Source organism: Neoarius graeffei, chromosome 23 (genome assembly GCF_027579695.1).
Source record: "Neoarius graeffei isolate fNeoGra1 chromosome 23, fNeoGra1.pri, whole genome shotgun sequence".
In the NCBI taxonomy this organism is placed as follows: domain Eukaryota; kingdom Metazoa; phylum Chordata; class Actinopteri; order Siluriformes; family Ariidae; genus Neoarius; species Neoarius graeffei.
The window spans coordinates 52549835-52575636 of record NC_083591.1 but is presented as its reverse complement, the minus strand read 5'-3'; the positions used below and the strand labels follow the sequence as shown (position 1 = coordinate 52575636).

General features: G+C 40.0%; 1 protein-coding gene across 2 annotated transcripts in view; it reads right to left on the bottom strand.

The window, feature by feature from the left end:
* The window catches only part of cul1a (cullin 1a), a 70001-nt gene extending 44926 nt beyond the window's left edge, over positions 1-25075 (bottom strand). The window contains exons 1-2 of one of the 2 annotated variants that reach the window (XM_060906393.1): positions 24878-25075; positions 24638-24675 (exon numbers count right to left, since the gene is read on the bottom strand). The gene's annotated coding sequence lies outside the window, so the exon portion shown is untranslated. The remainder of the gene's footprint in view (positions 1-24637; positions 24676-24877) is intronic. The other variant, XM_060906392.1, reaches the window with a different exon arrangement.
* Positions 25076-25802: the final 727 nt, after the last annotated feature.

The following is a 25802-nucleotide window of genomic DNA, read 5'->3' as shown; positions in this document are numbered from 1 at the left end:
TTAACAGATGTATCGTAGGAGGGTGTAGCAACACCAATCTTGATGGGATTAGTACTCATCGTTTCCCAAAAGACCGGACAATGAGGGAGAAATGGGAGCGCTTGGTCTACACAGGCTGTGCACTGAAACCATGCAAAGCTCTCGCAGCCTGCTGGCGCTTCCGCAGGTGACGTCACGAATCTGGCTCCAGACTCCCTTGGGATTTTTCCAGACACGTTCTGTTATTTTATTTTTTTCTGCTGGAGACAGATGGCCTTGTGCAAAATTACCCTTCTGGATGAGTGTGTAAAGGGACAGACTTTCATATAAAAAAAAAAAAATATTGGTCCAGAATATGCCCTTTACAGTGGTGCTTGAAAGTTTGTGAACCCTTTAGAATTTTCTATATTTCTGCATAAATATGACTTAAAACATCATCAGATTTTCACACAAGTCCTAAAAGTAGATAAAGAGAACCCAGTTAAACAAATGAGACAAAAATATTATACTTGGTCATTTATTTATTGAGGAAAATGATCCAATATTACATATCTGTGAGTGGCAAAAGTATGTGAACCTCTAGGATTAGCAGTTAATTTGAAGGTGAAATTAGAGTCAGGTGTTTTCAGTCAATGGGATGACAATCAGGTGTGAGTGGGCACCCTGTTTTATTTAAAGAACAGGGATCTATCAAAGTCTGATCTTCACAACACATGTCTGTGGAAGTGTATCATGGGAGATTTCTGAGGACCTCAGAAAAAGTGTTGTTGATGCTCATCAGGCTGGAAAAGGTTACAAAACCATCTCTAAAGAGTTTGGACTCCACCAATCCACAGTCAGACAGATTGTGTACAAATGGAGGAAATTCAAGACCATTGTTATCCTCCCCAGGAGTGGTCGACCAACAAAGATCATTCCAAGAGCAAGGCGTGTAATAGTTGTCGAGGTCACAAAGGACCCCAGGGTAACTTCTAAGCAACTGAAGGCCTCTCTCACATTGGCTAATGTTAATGTTCATGAGTCCACCATCAGGAAAACACTGAACAACAATGGTGTGTATGGCAGGGTTGCAAGGAGAAAGCCACTGCTCTCCAAAAAGAACGTTGCTGCTCATCTGCAGTTTGCTAGCGATAATGTGGACAAGCCAGAAGGCTATTGGAAAAATGTTTTGTGGATGGATGAGACCAAAATAGAACTTTTTGGTTTAAATGAGAAGCGTTATGTTTGGAGAAAGGAAAACACTGGATTCCAGCATAAGAACCTTATCCCATCTGTGAAACATGGTGGTGGTAGTATCATGGTTTGGGCCTGTTTTGCTTCATCTGGGCCAGGACGGCTTGCCATCATTGATGGAACAATGAATTCTGAATTATACCAGTGAATTCTAAAGGAAAATGTCAGGACATCTGTCCATGAGCTGAATCTCAAGAGAAGGTGGGTCATGCAGCAAGACAACGACCCTCAGCACACAAGTCGTTCTACCAAAGAATGGTTAAAGAAGAATAAAGTGAATGTTTTGGAATGGCCAAGTCAAAGTCCTGACCTTAATCCAATCGGAATGTTGTGGAAGGACCTGAAGTGAGCAGTTCATGTGAGGAAACCCACCAACATCCCAGAGTTGAAGCTGTTCTGTACGGAGGAATGGGCTAAAATTCCTCCAAGCCGGTGTGCAAGACTGATCAACGGTTACCGCAAACGTTTAGTTGCAGTTATTGCTGCACAAGGGGGTCACACCAGATACAGAAAGCAAAGGTTCACATACTTTTGACACTCACAGATATGTAATATTGGATCATTTTCCTCAATAATTAAATGACCAAGTATAATATTTTTGTCTCATTTGTTTAACTGGGTTCTCTTTATCTACTTTTAGGACTTGTGTGAAAATCTGATGATGTTTTAGGTCATATTTATGCAGAAATATAGAAAATTCTAAAGGGTTCACAAACTTTCAAGCACCACTGTAAACTCGTTTTTGTGCAATATTTCGTTTCGAAAACAAACAGTTTTCAAAATGGCAGCACTGACACCTGGCTGACACTTCATGTTTCGAAGTCTCACACAAGTCTCGTGAAGATCGCGCGGATAAGCGACGCCTGCCGTGGACCAAACGAACTAAATTCAATGTGGCTAAAAACCGAACAGGCCGATAAGTATAATATTTAATTGCCAATACGAGTCACGATAAAAGGTTACTAAAACCGAAAACTTAATCGAATAACACGTTAATTAAGAAATAAAGCAAGTTTAAAAATGACTTCAGTTCTCCTTTAACAGGGTAAAAGGAGGACATCAGGCACAGAGGGTCAGCGGAGTTAAACCGTGCGATCTCTCCGCTGTAACGGAAGTTACTATTAAGAGAGGAAGCTGTTGTTCAGAAAGATGCTTGACTTCAGCTGGGGTTCAGTGAGGCGGTTCTTTTGTAAAGAGGAACCATTTTAAATGACACACCCTACTAAAGCATAACAGTGCTGCAATTAACACAAGACTAAAACAAACCAAATCCAATCCACAGCCATGATAGCGTAGAAAAACATTACAATTAGCATTGACATTGCAAAATAATTACCCTGGTCTCATTTATCAAGCTGAATACAAACATATTATTAATATATGTACGCATGTTTGCACAAGAAGTCTGGTATTCGTAAAAATCCTGCAAATTCGCAAAAACGCTCGTATCCTACTCGTGCTCCTGAGTGGAAATTTACTCTCAAGACAACAAACTAATGCAAACCTTGACACAATCAGCTTCAATTCAGATCACGTGCTTGGATCACTGCTCTTTTATATCTGGAATATACTCTCGGGTTTATTTTTTATTACATTTACGGTATTTAACATGACGGGCCCATCTGTCCGCGCAGAACTGTAATCTGTAAATCTGCTTCCGATGACGGAAGATTTAGTGCTCGCTCATCATTATTAAAAATATTTTATTGCCAGAGAAGGGAGTCAATATAATTTCCACTTCTGTTTTTCAGGTTTTACACTCGTCGTTTATTTCGTACTCCCAGCTGTCTACGCATGTTAGATTAGATTAGACAGAACTTTATTGATCCCTTTGGGAGGGTTCCCTCAGGGAAATTAAAATTCCAGCAGCATCATTACAGGATAAACAGAGAATAGAAAATAGAGAAAAACTTCTAGATAAATTAAATTAATGTGACCTTTTATGGAGTTTTGTGGGTGTCACTAATGCAAATGAGCTGTGTATCAGGGACATATCATTTATGAGTAATCAAACATATGCATGTGAGTGCAAATAAAATCTACAATTGGGCAATTCCATGTAAATGTCAACCTCACCATGCAAAAATAAAGCAACATGTAATACATCAAAACCACTCCCAGAGATCTCACCTAGGCCTGTATTTTACAGATGTGAATAAGTTGAACCAATTTGTAACCAACCTAATATGTCACTGTCAGTCTTTCTTTCTTATAATGTAAACCCCAAGCTAAAATCAACTTTGATCATGTACAATTCTATATTATTGCCAAAAGCCACAGAAATGTATGCTAAAATCCACAAAACAGCAAAACAATAGCCATCCTAAATATTATTTAAGAACTTTGATAGTTTTAGCTGATATGTAGAGAGTTTTTCAAAGGGTTATGGTGGTTAAATTGCTGATTTTCTAAACATATGCCATGTCTATTTCAGACGCGTCACATCCATAACGGAATTTCGTCACATCCATAACGCTGACTTTTCCTTCCGAAACTCTGCATGAAATACAAAATATTTTAAACAAAGGTTTTTTAATATTCACCTTGGACCCCTCTATCAAACGGATATCTCCATTTCGACATTAGGTTTACAATTTCACAGAGTTTGATAAAAATGTACAGTCACCCAAGAAAAGTGATACTTTTTCTGTCACATCCATAACGCATCTTTTATTGGCGTTTTCTGGCATGCCCTAGATGTACTATGGGAATTGTTCTTGTTCTATCACTTCTCCAGTATGGTACAGCCTTAAAATATGCAACACCTGTTTAAATACTGGGAGACAATAAAACATGCACTGGGTCATTTGTTGCCATTTTGAGTTCAAGTGTCACGTCCATAACGCTGGAATTGCCCAATTCCTAAACTTCCATAAACGTGGCTGAAAATTTTAGTTAAGTTACGCAAACGCCTTTACTGAAAGACTGTGAAATGAGGCCCAAAGGGTGTGTAAAAATATCACTGTAACTATACAGAGGATATTACACAGCTGCGAGAAGATATGAAGTTTATCTTAGAGTGGTGAAAATATTTTCAACATGAGAATTGGACTTCATATCTTCATGCAACCATATATATATATATATATATATATATATATATATATATATATATTCTTTATGCATATTTACAAGAGAAAAACATACCAACGGACATCGAAAAACTGGAAAAGAGACATGTAAAACTTCCGCGCTAGCGAAAGACTGTGACAGGTTGTACACAAACAAGGCCACGAGGTTTGCTTCGTTAAAAGTGGAAGATTTAGGGTGTATTCAGACCAGGATAGTTCGATAGTTCACTTGCTTTGGTCCAAACCAAATGTTTTGGGTTATTTTTTCATTTTGGTGCGGTTCGCTTTCACACTGTACATTTTAGTAAGCGGACCAAAATCTGTCAACAAAGCCACGCGCCCTGAGGTCGTTCAGCTATTGGTCAGAGACGACACGCGCACAAAGCGTTAAGTTCAAAAGTAGTCATGGAGGCTTTCCGTGCTGTTATTCTTTTTAATGTCATCAAAGCTATATCCTTTTTCTAGTTTTTACTGTTTTCACAATTGTGCGATTACTATGCTGTTGTACAAGTAATTTATCAACGTCGACGACAAAGGGCAAGGCGGCTACGGAGGATAGCGCTGATGAGCGCACATCATGTTGTGACAGTTCTGGCTCTTCACGCAATAGATGAATTTCTTTTTTGCGTCGCTAGTACCGCCACTTTTTGAAAGAATGTCCCTGATTTTAATGTAGGTCTGACGGAGTTTCTTCACTTTTAGCCGACATTGTTCTGGGGAGCGCGTGAACCCCTTCTTCATTTTCTCACTGAATACAGCAAACACGTTGGCATTTTTGTGTGTTCTCTCCAAAAGCTCAGATATGTGGACATCTGCCCATATATCCACAAGGGTACGCGTTTCTTCCTCGGCCCACGTTTGCCCCCTACTCATTTTTTGTACTCGCCTACCACTGGTGACTGAACGACCCTTGACAACTGAAACAGTGTTTGCACTTTGCGGTGGAGTGTCAAGACTCTGTTTCCCATAATGCTCGACAAACAACGGAAGCTCCTGAGGTACAAAAAAGCAAAACTGTCGGATTAGGTCCGGTCTGTTTTCACACCTCCAAAAGATCCGCACCAGGGTTCCTTTGGTCCGGACCGAGACCAACCTTGCAGCTCGGTCTCGGTCCGCTTGTTTGGTCCGGACCAGAGTTCGGTGGTTCGTATTCAGACCAACCCAAAAGGTCCGGACCAAGGGAAATTAGGTTCGTTTGGTCCGGACCAAACAACGTAGGTGTGAATACGCCCTTAAAAGACACAGACATGCTGAACACCCGAAAGGCTACCAAAACTTCACTGGATATTGTTCACGCATATTTACAAGAGAAAAACATACCAACAGACATCGAACAACTGGAAAAAAGAGAGCAACAGCAGAAATATTGTCAAAGTTGTACTTGGAGGTGAGGCAAAGTGACGGAGACTTTTACAAGAGGACGTCACTCGTGGACTTCACTCAGAAAAACCCTTTTGTTTTGAACAACTGCAGTGTAACAATCAACTACAACAAAAGTAACTCTGAACTTGAACCATCTATCTGGATATCGCTTGTATATAAGTTGGGTTGTTGTTCAGGCTTTTTGGACTTGTACCATTTTTATTGTTAGAACTTTGACTTTGTACAATACACTGGATTGACAGAACATTGAATTACATTCAATCAGAGTCAGAATTCAATATTAGTAAGTTACCACCCTGTTCTTAACTTTTTTGTAAAATCTATAATTGTTCCATTAAATGTGTATGTATAACAGTAATAATAATAATATTGGTGGCTTTTTTTCATGGTATATCAGATATATTCCATTCAGCGACTCGTCTTCGACGCATTCAATATCATGCTAGCTGAATGGAATATATCTGATATACCACTCAACGCCAGACAATATTATTTAAATATGTCACTCAGATCCGTGATGTATTTCATATGAAAAATGCGAGTTTTTCAACACGAGAAGATAAACTTCATATCTTCAATCCAGGGTATGATTTTCTTTTTACCAAAACAATTCATTGATTTCCTCACAAGTGACATATAGAGATTTGTGTCACCGTTTTGGTTCTCCATGTCCCGGATGGAGCTCGTATGAAAAATATGAGTGGTGTAAAACACTTCCCAGTAAAACATTCATGTCTATATAACATAACTGATTACAGCACATGGCTGGGATCTGAGAAGTTACAGAACCGTGTACACTTCGCAGTCTTGTGTAGATCTACAATGACAAACTGCAGCCCTTCTACTGATATGAAAAACTTGTCAACGGTCCTCTACTTCCATCAGTAACGTAAAGCAACCATCATGACCAGAACCCACTTGTGTAGTGGATGCTTCACTGCATCATATACTGTAGTGTTTCTGTAGATGGCGTTCACTTACTGCCACTTTATATGACACACCAGGCCATCCTTAAAAAAAAAAAAAAAAAAAATCCGTTTCCTGTCCACCGGATGAGCAAAAAAATTCAGTCGGGAGGGAGGGATTTTTTTTTTTATATATATATATGGATGGATAAGAAATCGCAATGCTGTGTTTGCTTTTTCTTTCAGTACTTTATTACAAAAGCAGACACATTTAATAAAATATGACGGTTTAATCAACTGAAACTTGTACAAAAACTTTAAGTTAGCATTTTAAATGCTGACTGCAACATTTGCAAAACTTTTACAAAAGGTACTTAAAATGTCCGACACACGGACTTTTTGTAGTTCTAAATCGAGCGTTAGGCCTAGTTCGGATGAAATTACACTATTAAAATGATCACTGAATGATTTGTTTTTCTGAATCTTTACTATTTTGTTGTTCGCTAGAATACCATTTTGCGATTTCACACTTAAGCAGATGTTTGAAAACTCCGGATCTCCTTCCTTCATGGTGGCTGCCATTTTTTTGTGCCGCACGGCGCATGCGCAGAGCTGATTCAATTCTATATTCTGCGCGGAATGCAGGGCTTTCCACAAGCGCCGGCTGCCGGCCATACAGCCGACTACTTAATGACTATTATTTTTGTAGCCCACAGGCTCTAAATATTAATTTTCGATTTTAATAAAATTAAATGTTTATCTAACGGACTGATAATAATGTCAAACTGAACCGCACTCATTTAAGTTGTGATTCGCGCTGTTTGTACCGATAATAACTACAAATTCCCCGCCGACTTTGTTGATCAAGGGAGAGTAACTCATCCGCGGCCCCGACATGCGGTGTGCACTCGGCGGAGGCAGTAGTGTGTCGGGGCCGTCGGAGGGAACAGAAGCAGAGATGACGCTTATTTTGTCTCCGGTAAACCAGTCTTCTCTCGTTCAATTACGTGCTGGCATCAAAAAGACACCGTTGGTTGTAAATGAAACCAAACTGAGTGGTTGGAGTGTATTTTCGTACACAAATGGAGAAATGTTCGCCGAGTGTGTAATTGTGTCGCCCCACTGCAGACCGTTGTCGTTGTTAATTCATAGCATGCTCAGCTGCGTGAATGTGTCATGCACCGAAAATAAGAGATTTACAAGCCAGGAACGCCTCATGATGCAATATGCAAGAAAAGAAAGAAGATTTACTGCCATTTTACTTTGTATTTGAGTAAAGTGAATAAATAAACGGTCTGTGGAAAATACATTTAATCCTGGGAACTGCGTGCACAGGAGTTTATTTTGTGTTTACTCCCCCCGGCTGGCTACTTATTTGTCATGGCTGGCTAGTATGAGCCTTAGTGGAAAGCCCTGGGAATGCGGAAATGTCAAGTTCGATTTTAGATTTACGAACCCGAAAAAATGTCGAAAAACCGGCATTTAAAAAAAATAAATAAATAAAATAAAATTTCAACCGCACAAACGGCACTCACCCAGCCGGTGGACCGGAAACAGAACATTTTTTAATAATGGCCCCAACTTTATCAGCCTTTGTATGGAATAAACAACACAGAGGCGTGCTGTGATAGGAAAATAATCAACGACAGGAAAGTGTGATGTGGCCTCACACAAACCAGAGTGGATTATTTTCCTATAATTGCACATCCTGAAGTGCTTTATTCCTCCTACAGCACAGTAATTCGCCAAAAAAAAAAAAATGCATTAAATTAATTAATAAATAACACACTGTGATTTTTTTTGTCCAGTTACAGTTACATGCATGTTGGGGAAAATCTACGAAACAAGTCAGTTCTTTTTATCAGGTACGTCATAACGGCTATAAACCACCGTTTCTCACCAGCCTCTCTTTTTCCATCACTGCTGAATTAAAATGTTACAGACTCTACGGGTTCCTTCTCTATATTAAAGGGGAACCGAAGTCATTTTTAAACTTGCTTTATTTCTTAATTAACGTGTTATTCAATTACATTTTTGGTTTTATTAACCTTATATCGTGACTCGTATTGGCATATTATATTACACTTATCAGCCTTTTCGGTTTTTAGCCATGTTGAATGGTCCACGGCAGACGTCGTTTATCTGCACGATCTTCACGAGATTTGCACGAGACTTCAAATGTGACGTTTTAATGCTGCCATTTTGAAAACTGTTTACACAGCGGCCAGGTCGCCATATCATTCCAATTTAGATTAATTTCGAGATTTGCCAGCTTCATCAGTGACGGAGTGTTAAGGCCTCTGCATGCTCTTGCGACAAGGCTTTCGCAGACAGCTTTTCGCAGACAGTTGTAATTTATAGTTGAGCGGGGAGTATAGGCGTGCGCGATGTTATTCACCGGCACAACGCAAGGGGGCACGAAGTCGCTAGAAATAGTTGGTGGGTGTGGTTAGTGGAGTGTTTATCCTCCGGTTACTAATAATGACTAGAACTTTTATATATATATAAAAATGACTAGAACTGGAGTCGTATAGATGTACGTACTTCCTCAATCAACCGCTCTTCGTGCTGCTCCATCTTCACTCATGTTTTTAAAAATGGCGGTCGTGAAAACAAACCAAACCGGGAAAGTAGGGAAGCGGAAGTGCGTGTACAGCGGATGTAGAGTGGGCCAATCAGAGCCCCCTTGTCTGCGACGCTGTCTGCGAGGCTTCTGCGGTGGTCACAATTTTTGGGAGGTGCGCGCAGAGCGTCTGCGAAGGTGGGGGGGCTACGCAGACACTGTCTGCGACGCTATCTGCGAGGACTGGGTTGTCAGCATAAATTGGCCTTCAGTCCTGCGCGCTGTGGCGTGTGCGCCTGAAGGTGCGCCAAGTGGACTCCAGCACGCGCGCCGTGAACAAGCTGCACTTGAGCTCAATTAAGGAACTGTGTGTTTGCCTATTTAAGGACTGTGCTGATGCTTTGCATCACGAAGTATTACGATATACATTACCGAGCCTTTCTACCCGTTGTCTTGATTTCCTGTTTCTCGTTCTTGTCCTCACTTGGCCTTTGATGTACTGTTTGTGCCTCGACCGACCCTTTTGCCTGTATCCTCATTTCTGATCTAACCTATTTTGGATTGTTTGCCTGTATATATATTCTGCACTTTATTAAACTGTATACTTCTGCACATACATCTGCCTCCCTCACATACGTGACATGGAGATTACTCCAGACGACTCTGAACCAACTGGGAAGGAGTTGGAAAGACGACAGGATAAGGACTAGTCCATTGCAGTGGTATTTACATCATTACTGTCGGACAATTAAAACGTGACAGATCAGGCGGTTGTTCCTACGATGTCTCGCACAGGCCTCAACGAATCTCATTTATGGCCATTGCTTTGACATACGGTATGGACTGACATATAGCATATTTTAAACACTCATAACTTGCTATAGCAGTGACAAAATAGCGATCAAACATGCATTCCTACATTTTATAAAATGTGATAAAAAGAATTTTGATGATAAAAAAAAATTTGCCTTCAGTTCCCCTTTAAACGTCAAACTCTGTGACATTCATGGACTAAAAAGCTGAACTTCCATGACCTAGAATGAATGGAAAAACAGGGCACATTTGGGCTGATCACAAAAACCAGCCGCAGTATTTTAAACCCATCATTTTGTAAGCTTTATTCACAAACTCAGATTTCAGTACAAAATTTAAAAAAAAAGTTTTCGTTGCTTAGACATAATGAATTAACCCGATAAAGGAAAAAATAAATAAATATACACACACACACACACACACACACACACACACACACTGGTGCTTGAAAGTTTGCGAACCCTTTAGAATTTTCTATATTTCTGCATAAATATGACCTAAAATATCATCAGATTTTCACACAAGTCCTAAAAGTAGATAAAGAGAACCCAGTTAAACAAATGAGACAAAAATATTATACTTGGTCATTTATTTATTGAGGAAAATGATCCAATATTACATATCTGTGAGTGGCAAAAGTATGTGACCCTTTGCTTTCAGTATCCGGTGTGACCCCCTTGTGCAGCAATAACTGCAACTAAACGTTTGCGGTAACTGTTGATCAGTCCTGCACACCGGCTTGGAGGAATTTTAGCCCGTTCCTCCGTACAGAACAGCTTCAACTCTGGGATGTTGGTGGGTTTCCTCACATGAACTGCTCGCTTCAGGTCCTTCCACAACATTTCGATTGGATTAAGGTCAGGACTTTGACTTGGCCATTCCAAACCATTAACTTTATTCTTCTTTAACCATTCTTTGGTAGAACGACTTGTGTGCTTAGGGTCATTGTTTTGCTGCATGACCCACCTTCTCTTGAGATTCAGTTCATGGACAGATGTCCTGACATTTTCCTTTAGAATTTGCTGGTATAATTCAGAATTCATTGTTCCATCAATGATGGCAAGCCGTCCTGGCCCAGATGCAGCAAAACAGGCCCAAACCATGATACTACCACCACCATGTTTCACAGATGGGATAAGGTTCTAATGCTGGAATGCAGTGTTTTCCTTTCTCCAAACATAACGCTTCTCATTTAAACCAAAAAGTTCTATTTTGGTCTCATCCTTCCACAAAACATTTTTCCAATAGCCTTCTGGCTTGTCCACATGATCTTTAGCAAACTGCAGATGAGCAGCAATGTTCTTTTTGGAGAGCAGTGGCTTTTTTCTTGCAACCCTGCCATGCACACAATTGTTGTTCAGTGTTCTCCTGATGGTGGACTCATGAACATTAACATTAGACAATGTGAGAGAGGCCTTCAGTTGCTCAGAAGTTATCCTGGGGTCCTTTGTGACCTCGCCGACTGTTACACGCCTTGCTCTTGGAGTGACCTTTGTTGGTTGACCACTCCTGGGGAGGGTAACAATGGTCTTGAATTTCCTCCATTTGTACACAATCTGTCTGACTGTGGATTGGTGGAGTCCAAACTCTTTAGAGATGGTTCTGTAACCTTTTTCAGCCTGATGAACATCAACAACGCTTTTTCTGAGGTCCTCAGAAATCTTTTGTTCGTGCCATGATACACTTCCACAAACATGTGAAGATCAGACTCTGGCTAATCCTAGAGGTTCACATACTTCCAAGCACCACTTTTATATATAAATAAAAACACTAATAAATGGCAACTCAAATTTAAACATGCCACAAACAAAATTCCCTGATATTCCATGACTTGGATAACAAACAAACAAACCTTAACAAATCTAACGTTCCATGTCTGAAATAGACTTTTTAAAATTCCATGATATTCCAGAAATTCCATACCCTGTGGGAATCCTGTAGAGAGAAAACAGGAAGTGTAAAGTCCCGAAGACTTTCCTGTTTCCACTCCTGACTAACACTGGAGACTCGTTCCATAAGGTCTTCTTGCAACAACCTACTTCTTGTCCCACGTGCCAGACGTTCCACCACGAGGCGCAGATCCTTCAGTGCCACTGCCCCCAAACTGTGGAATTCTCTTCCTCAATCTCTCCGTGACTGCTCCTCTTCTTTCTCTACTTTCAAATCCCAACTGAAGACTTGGCTCTCCCATGAACATTTATCTTCCTCTCTGACTGCTTAGTCCCCTTTATAAAGCAACCTTGGAATACCAAGCCTCAACACCAGGCATTGCCCGAATGCCCGATTTGCCCAACCAAGATGTCCGGGCAGAAATATTTTAGCGAGTTAGGCCTGTATGGTCAGCTTCTTTAAACACAAAAATGATTTTTGAGTGAGTACATTGCAAAAAACAAGACGTATTAACCAGCATCCTCGCCTCCCCTGTGATCACCGTTTTGTTTTTTCTTCCCGATTTGTAACGGTGATTCTGATTGGCTTGCTTCAGGCACGTGTGCGCACACATTTGTGCTTTTCATCACTACGAGTGGTCTGAAGCCAAGCGGAGATGTCTGACGTCTGCTGCTGTTGTTTGAAGAAAACTACAGTTAAAAAAAAAAAAAGCTCTACTACCGGATTACTTGGATAATCTTAATCAGAAAGAAGCTCAGGATAGATATACACGAAAATTAGAGTTTATTAGCAGTTATGATACGTGCAAAATTCCTCAAAACGACTGGAGTGACGGTGCAGATTAGTGGCCTAGCGTTAGTATTAGCTACATGTTGGAATGCACCTTCTTTTCCCCGAAGAATCCCAACATGGAAGAACAGTTTAAAAAAAAAAAACTACAAAAGCAAGAAAACCTTATTTGTGTAAAGACTTATTCCCCGACATCAGCTTTTGGGAACAGAATGTTACGAAAGCCAAAGCATTTACTCGCAAAGGACTCTGACCTGAACTGTGGGTTGGATGGTATCCCCACCCCTCCATGTCTCAGCAACCCCAAGGACATCTAGTTACACAGCTATCTGCACTCTATCATTTATACAGGGATGCTTATTATTGTTAAAACAATATCTGAAGTGTTATTTGTAAAGTAAAATATCTTGCTCTCGACTTTCAAACAATGCTAAGATTTTATTTTAACTTTATCTAATAGTGGATGGAACAATAATTACAAACGCTAACAGAATCAGCACGTTCCAGTTGCAGCCGTAGTCATATAGTAACTATAATCACCTCTGTAATAATAAAAGCTAGTGGTGAGTACATTCAATGAAAGGCAAGACATGCTTTTGTGTCTCAAATAGTAAACCACACCCTCTGCGTGAACAATCCCATAGATAAATCTATCTTACCCCGTTTATCATTTGACATCGGCCCATCATGCATGTGAAGATGAGGACGACAGGTTGTTTAATTTCTTCCTAAATGCAATGGCAAACTGAATAAGACAGTACTGCAGTACAGACTCCTGTTTTATAATGTTTTTAGTTTTATAATTCGTCTTTACAATACTGCTGGTCATTGTTATCGGCAAAACAAAGTGTGCTTTGTGTCCTAAACTCTATATAAAAAGACGTATTATGTACTAGTACCCTACGGAAGTCTTACATATACGATACTGATTTATGTTTCATGTTTTCAGGGCTTGTCTTGTTCTTCTGTTGCAGAAATAAATGTTTTTAAAAATAAATGTTTTCTATTAAAAAAAAAAAAAAAAAAGTACTTTTGTTTAAATAACTAAATTATACCCCGAGAAAACATATCAGTATCGCCTTGAACCATGTACTTGAAAACTTGCCGAAATACAGCAGAATTTTATGGAATCAATTTTGTGCCAAAATGTTCATACAATACTTTTGAAATATCAAACAAAAACGACAAATCAAAATACAAAAAAAAAGTCAATTTTTTTAGACTGGCAAACAAATTATTCGTGTAATCGTGCAAAATATCAGTCTATTATTCTTCAGAAACCTTTTATTTTTGTTCCGCGTCTTTCTCAGTTTTGTTTGACGTAATTTATTTTGGTTGCGATTCCAGCTTTCTCGTTTGTGCTCCCTGACTTTTTGCTCGCAGTTTTGGCACAAACTTCACGTGTGGGTGGGCTGTCCAGGAATGCATTCCCATTGGCTAACTTGTGTTTGACTGACAGCTACGCTCAGCCATTCCCTACTCGGATTCTGGCGGACTGTTTGACGAGTGGCCGATCCATTGACGGTAAACAAGGATGGAGTGGACTTCAGTGGCGACTATGATATTGAATTAATTCAACAAAGTGTAAATTCAATATCATAGTCACCACTGAAGTCCACTCGGTCCTTGTGTACCGTCAATGGATCGGTCACTCGTCAAACAGTTCGCCAGAATCCGAGTAGGGAATGGCTGAGCGTAGCTGTCAGTCAAACACAAGTTAGCCAATGGGAATGCATTCCTGGACAGCCCACCCACACGTGAAGTTTGTGCCAAAACTGCGAGCAAAAAGTCAGGGAGCGCAAACGAGAAAGCTGGAATCGCAACCAAAATAAATTACGTCAAACAAAACTGAGAAAGACGCGGAACAAAAATAAAAGGTTTCTGAAGAGTAATAGACTGATATTTTGCACGATTACACGAATAATTTGTTTGCCAGTCTAAAAAAAATTGACTTTTTTTTTGTATTTTGATTTGTCGTTTTTGTTTGATATTTCAAAAGTACTGTATGAACATTTTGGCACAAAATTGATTCCATAGAATTTTAGGGTAAAAGGAAATTCAAGTGGGGCAAACATTTTTTTGAGGCCATTTGCCCTGCAAGCCAAAAGGTGTCAAAAGTTAACGTTGAGGCCTGGATACTGAAAGACGCTATAGAAATTTAACTTATATTATTATTTAAAAAAAAACCCACACATCTAAACATCTCCTTACAGAAAACTTTACCATCTCAAGCACACGACAGACAAATCCGAACATCTGAACATGTTACTATAGAAATGATAACATATTAGACACAGTGCAACTCTGTGACCAGAGTCACTTCTGTCAGAAAATTAATCAACACCTTCTGACTAACCAGAGAGGAAAATTCAACAGCGCTGTGGTAGAACGAACACCTTGTCGTGTTTCGGAACTGTTCATCACTTCTGTACCAGACACACACACACGCCACTTTATTAGGAACACCCCTACATCCACCTGCTGTTTTTAATGGGTGATTCCACGTTAATTCAACCGGGGCCCACGCACTTGAGTCTCAAAAAATTCTGAAAAAAAAAAAAAAATTACCAGATATACCCATGTTGCCTAGGAGAAACACTGTAAATTTATTTGAATGTAAGATGTATACTTTCCATGTTACAGCCAGTTTTACTGGTGGAGAGGGGTGTCAATTTTGTTCAGACTCGTATTTTTGTCAAACAGGGTGTTCACATGGCAACTTTTACTCCGGTGTAGCACCGGGGCTGCCCCGGTAGAGCGTTCACACGGTACAAAGTTATAGCGGTGTCGCCCCTGAAAGCTGCTTAAACCGGTGCAAATCTAACCCTGCTCGGGAGGTGGTTTAAGAAATTTCCTCCGGAGTAAATGCTAGTTTGTGGGGCAGCACCGATATAAAATGGGACGTCTGAACACTACGGGTTAGACTCGCTACGCGTGAGGAGAGTTGATTACATACGGGCATTGCGTAATTTGCATCCTGGTATTTTGCGCTTCCAAAATGGCTAATATCAACAACAACAGAACTGCGTGTCTTCCAGTGTTGCCAGATTGGGCGGTTTTAAGTGCATTTTGGCGGATTTGAACATATTTTGGGCTGGAAAACGTCAGCAGTATCTGGCAACACTGGTGTCTTCATCCACAGTGTTTTCCCGGCGCTTGGTGATGCCATGACAACCGGGAAAAGGAAGTACATTTTCACGCATGCGCATATTTCATTCCCGCATTATTATTATCGTATAGCACGGTCGCAAAAACTGCCGTGTGAACGCAAGTGGGGCTGCACCGGTGCTAACACGCTTCTCTCTAGTAAGCAGGTTTGTGACGTGTGAACGCTCCACAAAATTTACACTGGCGTAAGATATATCGCAACAAAATACATCGGTGCAGCATCGATGCAAATATGTGCTGTGTGAACACCCCTATAGTTCACAAGCCCATAGCTCAAGAACTAAACCATGTAGGAGGCTCAAATTTTGCATGCTGGTACATAAATAGGAGTAGTATGTAGCAAAACTGTCATTTTGGGTCTGGATGATCCTGCATGGTCATAGCACTCCCTCAAAGATGATCAAAATTTTATTGGAGTTTTTGGCTGTGCTCTGTTTAGGCCTTCAGAAGACATATTTTTACCCAACATAGGCTCTTGATTTTTTTCCCTTATTGAGAAAAGTTGAAACACTCTCAAAAAAAGCAATAAACAGAAAGGAAACTCTATCAGTGTTTGAACAGAAGACCTCACAAGTCTGACAAATCATTTTGGATGTCATTTTCAGAGCGCCGTAACACCTTGTGGGAATGTGCGCAGATTTTTTAAAAATATTTTTTTCTTTATTCTCCATGATCCCTTCTTTTTAAAAACACCAATTTGGCTTGTCTTACTCGAATCTTTCTTTTTTATTTTCCACTCCGAACATGGGCAAAATGCACCATTGAGAGCATCTTGTTTACAAGATGCCACATCTGAGGGCGGCTGACAAATCCTGAATTTCTGTAAAGATAACTGTCCAGAGATTTATAAGCACGCAGTGCTTCACCACTGAACAGCGAGGGAAAGTTAATGAGGTAATTATACACATCTGGGTATTCCACCTCTGGCAGTTCAATATCCACCGACACGGTCGTGAAAACTACGTCCGGTAAGCGATAAGGGTCACTAATCTGTAGGTCATTTATTTTAGACATATATCTAATTATCTGTTCATTAGAAAAACGAGCCGTGTAGTCCGTTGGTTGAAATTGATCCATTTTGTATACGAGTGCAGCAGTATTCAGCTGTGTTTTTTACCGACGAGATGGCGGCTGTTTACATTCTGGTCACGTGACTGAAAGATCTCTATTGAGAGTAACCACAGGTGCCCCTAAAATCACTCAGTACGTTTACATGCGCATCCAAATCGAGCTGCTGTCGGTAATCGAGCAAAGGGTCCCAGCAGGGGTGCCAGAGAAATCCAATCCTACATGCATACTGTGAAATCGAGCTATTGAGTGAGGTGCATTGTGCACCCGAGCCACAGGTGGCGCTACACGCCCCATCGTGTTGGTACACTTCCGGTTGTCGTCATGAAGAAGAGCAATTCAAGAGTATAAACAAAGGGACTACAGGCGGAAATTAGCATGTACTGCTATAACCTGGTACAGACATCTGTCCTTACCACAAGGATAATGTTTAATTTGTACACTGTCCCTTTTAAAAATAAAATAAACTCTAAGAAGAGTGTTTGTAGTTTGTATGTACGAACAGAAGTGTTCCTAATAAAGCGGGCGGCTAAGGTGAAGTGTCATGCCGACCGAGGCTGTTGTGTTTCCCGCTTGTGGTCTCGTCACTCGTCACTTCCGGAAGGGGCAGTGCTGAAGTAAGTAGATCGAATACGTAGCTCGATAGGGTATACATGCACTAAGTAGCTCGGCAGAAATCGCATAATCTAGGTCGTGTAGCTCGATTGCGAGAAATCAAGTTCGGTTCAATTTCAGCCGAGCTAAGGTGTTTACATGCCATTTAGAACTTCGATTTCAGACGAGCAACGGCAGAAATTCGATTTTCTCCATGTGCATGTAAACGCACTGACTGAATCATTGAAATTGAAAAGGATATCTCCACCCCTGCACAGGCGCTCTCAGGTGATCATGTGAGGGCAAAATTGGCCTTTGGTTATTTACTCTGTTCATTAATGTTATAGAAAACAGATTGCTCTCAATGGTGCATTTTGCCCATGTTCAGGGTGGAAAATAAAGAAAGATTCGAGTAAGACAAGCCAAATTGGTGCTTTTAAAAAGAAGGGATCATGGAAGAATAAAGAAAAAAATATTTAAAAAAATCTGCGCACATTCCCACAAGGTGTTACGATGCTCTGAAAATAACATCCAAAATGATTTGTCAGACTTGTGAGGTCTTCTGTTCAAACACTGATAGAGTTTCCTTTCTGTTTATTGCTTTTTTTGAGAGTGTTTCTACTTATCTCAATAAGGGAAAAAAAATCAAGAGCCTATGTTGGGTAAAAATATGTCTTCTGAAGGCCTAAACAGCGCACAGCCAAAAACTCCAATAAAATTTTGATCATCTTTGAGGGAGTGCTATGACCATGCAGGATCATCCAGACCCAAAATGACAGTTTTGCTACATACTACTCCTATTTATGTACCAGCATGCAAAATTTGAGCCTCCTACATGGTTTAGTTCTTGAGCTATGGGCTTGTGAACTTTGACAAAAATAAGAGTCTGAACAAAATTGACACCCCCCTCCGCCACTAAAACTGGCTGTAACATGGAAAGTATACATCTTACATTCAAATAAATTTACAGTGTTTCTCCTAGGCAACATGGACACATCTGGTGATTTTTTTCAGCATTTTTTGAGACCCAAGTGCGCGGGCCCCGGTTGAATTGACGTGGAATGACCCTAATACAGTTCTCTGAATCAGCCAATCCCTTGACAGATGCATCAAATCTCATCTCATTATCTCTAGCCGCTTTATCCTGTCCTACAGGGTCACAGGCAAGCTGGAGCCTATCCCAGCTGACTACGGGCGAAAGGCGGGGTACACCCTGGACAAGTCGCCAGGTCATCACAGGGCTGACACATAGACACAGACAACCATTCACACTCACATTCATACCTACGGTCAATTTAGAGTCACCAGTTAACCTAACCTGCATGTCTTTGGACTGTGGGGGAAACCGGAGCACCCGGAGGAAACCCACGCGGACACGGGGAGAACATGCAAACTCCGCACAGAAAGGCCCTCACCAGCCACGGGGCTCGAACCCGGACCTTCTTGCTGTGAGGCGATAGCACTAACCACTAGGGCTGTAACGATACACCCAACTCACGATTCAATTCGTATCACGATTTTTGACCCACGATTCGATACGCCCACGATTTTTTTTTAAATGTTTTTTTAAAGTAGCAAATTTGACTTATTAACATTTACTTACTTACATTAACTATTTAATAACAAATAATTCAGACCACTGCAGAGAATGAGTAATATGTATGCAAAAATGAACAAATGTATATCCAAAGATTGTTTTATTTCTCAAAATAATACTGTTGAGCCGGAAGCTCTGTTTTTTCGGTTCTGAAAAAGTCATTTTTCCAAATCGTGTAAATCCGTTAAGATTTTTTTTTGGGGGGGGTGGCTCTCTCACTGTCTCACTCTCATAGGGCCAATGATTTTCTGTGATCGCAGAAAACAGATGGAAATTACGGAATTTTTATGGCGAAACATTGCTCGCGTGTCAAAATGTAACTGCCGCAGAAGGCTTCCGCCCAAGCAGACATGCCTTCAGTGTTGCCAGATATTGCTAACGTTTTCCACCCCAAAATATGTTCAAAACCAGCCAAAAAGCACCTAAACCTGCCCAATCTGGCAACACTGCATGCCTTTCCGGTCAAGTGATTGTGATTGGCTTGTGGCACACCTAGCCAGCCAATGAGCTGCTTGTTTACAGATTCGCTCCCCGCGTCGCAACCAGAATGGCGACCGCTTAAAAGAAATGAATGCTCTGCCAGTAGCGAGTGTGGACGTTGCGTGACTCGCAGAAGATTGTCGCAGGTCGGCGAAAAAACGACTTACTAATAGATATAAAAAAATAAAAGTAATTTAAGTAAGTTTAAAATGTAATTTAAATAAAAAGTAAAGTATTCATAAATTGAAGTTTGGAAGCACCTCTGTTTTTGGGCTGAGGAGAAGTTTGAAAGGGTGTACCGCGATTCTGCCTTCTTGTATCGCGATACGGATCGTGGCTCTGCGTATCGCGATTTCAATACGCATATCGTTACAGCCCTACTAACCACTACACCACCGTGCCGCCCATGCATCAAATCATACAGATACAAATCAAAAGTTCACTTCATTCAAACATCAGAATGGGAAAAATTGTGATGTCACAGTGAAGTGAAGTGTGACTTTCTTTCTTTCACTGTGGCATGGGTGTTGGTTTGAGCCAGATGTATATGAGGTTTGAGTATTTCAGAAACTGCTGATTTCCTGGGGTTTTCACCTAAAACAGTCTGTAGAGTTTACGCAGACAGAATGGTGCGAAAAACAAAAAAACATCCAGTGCGTGAGTGAATCAGTGACAGTTCTGTAGGTGGAAACAAACGCCTTGTTGATAAGAGAGGTCAGAGATCAGAAAACGGCCAGCCGTGGGTTTCCTAAAAGCCTCTTAACGCTACGAGCATCTTAACTGAGAGTGTGTGTTTGTTTATTGTGCTGCTCGCTCAACCATTTAACGATGATCTTTGTGCTATGATGCTTTTGGGAAATTCGGTATAGATTGGTTCGAGTTTTTTTTTGCCAGGAAGGATATAGTAACTCTTTACAACCATGATGAGCAGAAAAGCATCTCAGCATGCAACAGCAGAACACCACATTGGGTTCCAGTCCTGCCAGTGAGTGTGAATATACAGGTCTGTCTCAGAAACTGCTCTCTCATTTGGGACATTATGGTCAAAAAATAAATTTTCTAATTTTGCTTTTTTTTTGCATTTACCGAACACTCAATGTTTTTTTTTTGTCATGTTTAATAAGAATAAAGATAACGTCTTGCTTTATCTGGCCTCCACTGTGTGTGGAAATTTTTCTGATTACAATTCAAATGCTTTTGTAAAATTGATTTCCATATAAAATAACGACATCATGAAGAATTAAAGCCCCTCCTTCACAGATGAGTGAAAATATTGAATCAATTTCCTCTTTTTGATTGCTTGGGTTAAAAATGCCAAATTATGATGACTGAATTGATTATTCACTTAAATATGAATAATATGATACATTTTGGGTATTTGATACGGCGAAATAGGACACAATGGAAAAATCAAGAACACACCGGAAAGATGAGAAAAACGGTGCTGGTAAAAGAACAGCGGCTGTACCGGCTGAAGGTCGCGCGGGTCTCTGCTGCGGCGCGCGAGCAACGGGACATCACTACCGCACCGGACGGAGCGCGAGGCGGGGGCGGGGCAAAATGACTGGCTGTAGATTCTATCAAAAGTTCGATCTAAATTGACCATGGTTGCAAAATATTGGCCAAAAATACACAAACACTACAAAATATGAAAGTAAGATGAAAAAGAAACATTCTATTGCCTTATACTGCAAGACTAAAACAAAATAAAACTGTCAAAACTCACCTTTTCAGTGATAACACCCGAACAGATCACTCGCGTAACAGAAAGACCGCAAACGGAAGCACGATCAACTTCTAACTGTTGGAGTGGAAAATTCCATTCTACACATGCAAATTGTTAATGTGTGTCCTTCCCCGCACACAAATAACACGCTACGGTAAAAAATAGACCACGACTCATTTTACAGCTCAGAAATTCATACAAGACCAGCTACCATCATAACATATTCTGTAAGAAACATATTCTATACCTAACTTTCAGCTTTCGTTTAAAAAAACAAAATCGCAGATTTATAACTACATTTTTATCTGGCGTCGGGATTTTAAGTTACTACTTTTGGTGACCCTGAGGCTTTCCGTTTAGATCAAAACATTAGTTTTGGGTATGCGGAAAATGGAGTTACAACGGTGATCAAATATTTTGCATGATGTTTTATTACGGTTATGATTATTCTGTGAGCGCACCAATCTTTAGGTGTATAAAGTTACAACTTAAAATACAATTAGTGATAACTGTAGACCAGTTGCAGCTGGTAGTCTTTCAAACAGGGGAGGCTGGTCGGTTACGATATTTCCAGATTTTAAAAGAAAAAACACATTAATTTTGCCCATACTCTTGCCTCTGATCTGGCTGATTGTTGGCAGCGTCACAAACTGTGAAATAACAGGTTCTTTTGGCCCATTAGCCTACTGTCCAATATACATGATGGTGGTGTTGGGGGGGGTATATTTTAACATTTTATATTTTAAAATTGTGGCATGTTGTTTAAAAATTGATCATTATTGAAAGCAGCTCTTTGTCAGGAACCTCAGCAGTAGAGCTGGGTGCCACACATTTCATTCAATGACACTTTCCCTATATTTTACTTATTTTGACTGAGAAATGTTTTATTGACAATTTTGATAACCCTTCACTTTTAATCCAGGTCTGTAGTGTGAAATGTTCTCGGCTGTGTTTTTGTTTAAAAATGTTTTCCAAATTGTAGCTGTGTTTAATTCATATCCAGAGAAATATATATTCCAATATAATATACTCAGCATAAACATTTTAAATAGATTCTATATTTTTGGTCCATCCATGACATATTACTAAAGTAGCCTATTTACTGTTGTTGATGTGGGTCACTTGCTGTTAGCCAATTCACTTCCTTGTACCAGGAGAGCTGAAAGGAACGAGTATTATTCCCTACCTTTTTCACCAAGTCAATTTGAGGCGTTGGTCTACCCTGCTCTTTAATTTTAAGTTTTTCCTCGAAAGGAAGACTGGCAAATGGCTTCGCCAAAATTAAATCAGCAATGCTTGGCATCCGTGCACAGCTTTCTTGCTAGCTGACTAGCCCCCTCAAGTTCAAGTTCAGTCACTCGAATAAACGAAATTTCTGGAACTAAGATAGCAAACTTGACAACACTATATTTACACTTTATTTACAATGAAAATATATACAAACTAAAAAAGCGGGTAGAAACCGTATGTAACGAATGAAATCGAAATGTAAGCCGATCTCTTACAATACACCACAGCACTTGCGAATCCGCATGGGACTGAACTGAAATTCACCGCTGCCTGTCTATATTTGAAACGAGCTGTCAATCAAAGAAAATATCCGGCCGCTTTCACCAATCACCAGTCTCCTCGCGGAAACTGCCATGTCCCTCCCATGTGAGGCTGGGAGTCCGTGGGCGGGCGTTTTCGCAGTATTTGTCCAATAATCGTTTTGCATTTTGAGATTGAAAAGCGCGGAGCTCCCAAATGCCACTGAAGTCCACTGAGGCTGCACTGCATCGCGCTGTCACGAAGGGGAAAAACTCACGCACACATTAAAGTTATAAGGGAATGATTTCGCACTGTAGTTGGGTTGAGCACATATATTTCTATGATTCTGGATCTGAAATAGCAATGTTATAAGGTCGGCTATAACATAAGCCTAGCGCAATTCATCCTACACGATGTTCGTCATTTTTAGAGGAGGCTGAGCCTCCCTTGTTGTCTTAGAGCAATTGCCCGTGCTGTAGACTTTTCAGTGGACTACAAGCTTTTTAACGGAATGCGATGTAGTCGATCATTTATCACAGACCTGGGCATTTTACGGCCTGCGGGCCGCATCCGGCCCTTTGGTTCATTCTGACCGGCCCGCGTAAGGTTAATGAGAAATTACAAAATAAATGTATTTTCTAATTTTACCTCATGCATGGACTGAATGTGCATTGCTTTTATTTTGAAGTTGTGTTCAACAAAAACGCAATGCGCGCGACATGAAAATGACATGAAATCCCACGAAACCTAATCGCGCGATAACTACTTCCGTAATTTGTCCAGACCAACCACAAACTTGTACGTCATCCTTCAAACGGTCCAGCCAATCACATCGTGCGACGTCACCAGCAGGCGCCGGAGCCGATCTCCGGCGAAAAGCACCAAATGAGGTGATTAAACTACAAATGTGGGCATCGTTATTATAATATGATGTATCTTGCTTGATATTTGGAGTAGAAAGACAATATTGTTATGTCTTTTATTGTGTTTTGGGGTGAATGTGACTGAAAAAAAAAAATGGTACAAACGTTCACATTTTGTTAACCATTGTTTTGGGAAATTTGATTGAATAAATGACATTTTTTGTAAGGCAACCTCGTTTTTTCCATACTCTTACCAGTTTGTAAGAACAATGTTATTTATTGCTTTATATAAAGAAATACAATTAATATTATGCAGAATTTAGTTCAGCCTTTTGGTCCGGCCCTCCACAAAGTTTTCTGTTTCTCGTGTGGCCCCATGGAAAAAATAATTGCCCACCCCTGATTTATCATGTCCCGGATCAAGCCGCTAAATTTGCAGAATTTTTGCCAAATTCTGAATAGAGTATTCACATCAAAGATTTAGTTTTATCTGTATTATTTCTTTCATCATTTTATTTCAAATTAAAACCAACATCACCATTCAAAACCGTATAGTTTATTGACTGGGTACCCAGTTTCTGAGACAGACCCTTATACAAGACCTCATTTTCATCCAGAGCACCTGTTGTTTGTCAATAACCATCCAGCTGTTTGTCAATATGTTTACCCAACAGACAGATGAAGCATAGCATCCTCTAAAATGCACTCATTACAGTTACACCTGTCTCACCGCACTGACTGACAGTGATTATTATGGGATATGTGGCTTACGTCAAAACATCACATTAGCGTGCTGAGGATTGTTAGCTAATGACATGTCATTCTTACAGTGGCCTGTTCGGACAGGACGTTTGGAGAATAAAAATGATAAAAACAGAAATTAGTAGCTAATTATAATTTACTGCAGAAAAACACACACAAGGCAGCATTACGAAGCCATGCTAGGTTTCAGAGCTAGCCGCTAAAGCTAAAAAGCTAGTGTTACCTGGAGGCCCGAGTGGGTCGTCAGCTCAAAATGTATCTCTGAGGTAAAATAATAACAATAATAATAATGTAAAATAAAGCATAACACGTCATAATTTAGCGACTAGGTATAAACATAGCTAGCAGGACAAATAAAACGAGCTAAGCTAAACTAGCAGGTGGTTATTTTATCTTTATTTATTCATTTATTTATTTATTTTTTAAGTTAAACAAACCTAGCCGGCTAAATGCGCGCTCTTACCATTGTCCAGCGGCGCGCGTTTCTCAATCTTCAAATCGCCAACTCATAAAACGAGGACAAAACCACAATTTATCCCCACTTTTCTGATAATTTTCCAATTTGTATTTCCAAAAGATAAAAAAATAATAATAAATCACCCGTCCAACCCAGACTCCACTGTAACGCAGTCCAATTTTCGCTAACAAAGCTACAACTGCAGTTACATCAAGAGGCAAAATGGCGCCGGATCCCAAATCCAGCCAGACTTCCATTCACAAGTGCACTACATAGGGGACACAGTAACGTCTTCTGCGCTCTAAACAAGTGCACTACGTTTTCCAAAGCGACCTATTTAGGACTCAACCAGTGATATTGCCTTTAAAGTGTGCTCACAGAAATGTGTCCGGAAGAAACGCGGAATCGAGTGGATTACGTTCCGGATCGCTACGGATATGAAGGGAATGTGTGATTGTTTAGAATATAATTTTAATAAAAATATAAATCTCATCATTTTATACAATAACCCAGTGTTAAAATGTAGCCTCAAACCCTTTTCTATGTTATTTTATATATTAGTTTCGGTTTGTCCCATTTAACTTCTTTGCTTTAGTTGTTTTAATTTTTTAAATGAGAAAATTAACATCTTCCATGAATATATATTAAAAAGTATATTAGCTATAGCTATTATATCATATCATATTTCATATCACAACTGTTACAGCGTACTAGTCCATGAACACATGATTATATCATTAAAACAAACAAAACTTGTTATAACCCTCTGGTTTTACGTCACATTTTGAGATCCAGTGCATTAAATGACAATCTGAATGTCATTAATTTTCAATGATTATGTTACACAATATAATCTTGATTTATAACTATGAATAAACATAAATAATATGGACATTCTATGTACATGTTTATTTTGTTCATTTTTCCCCTC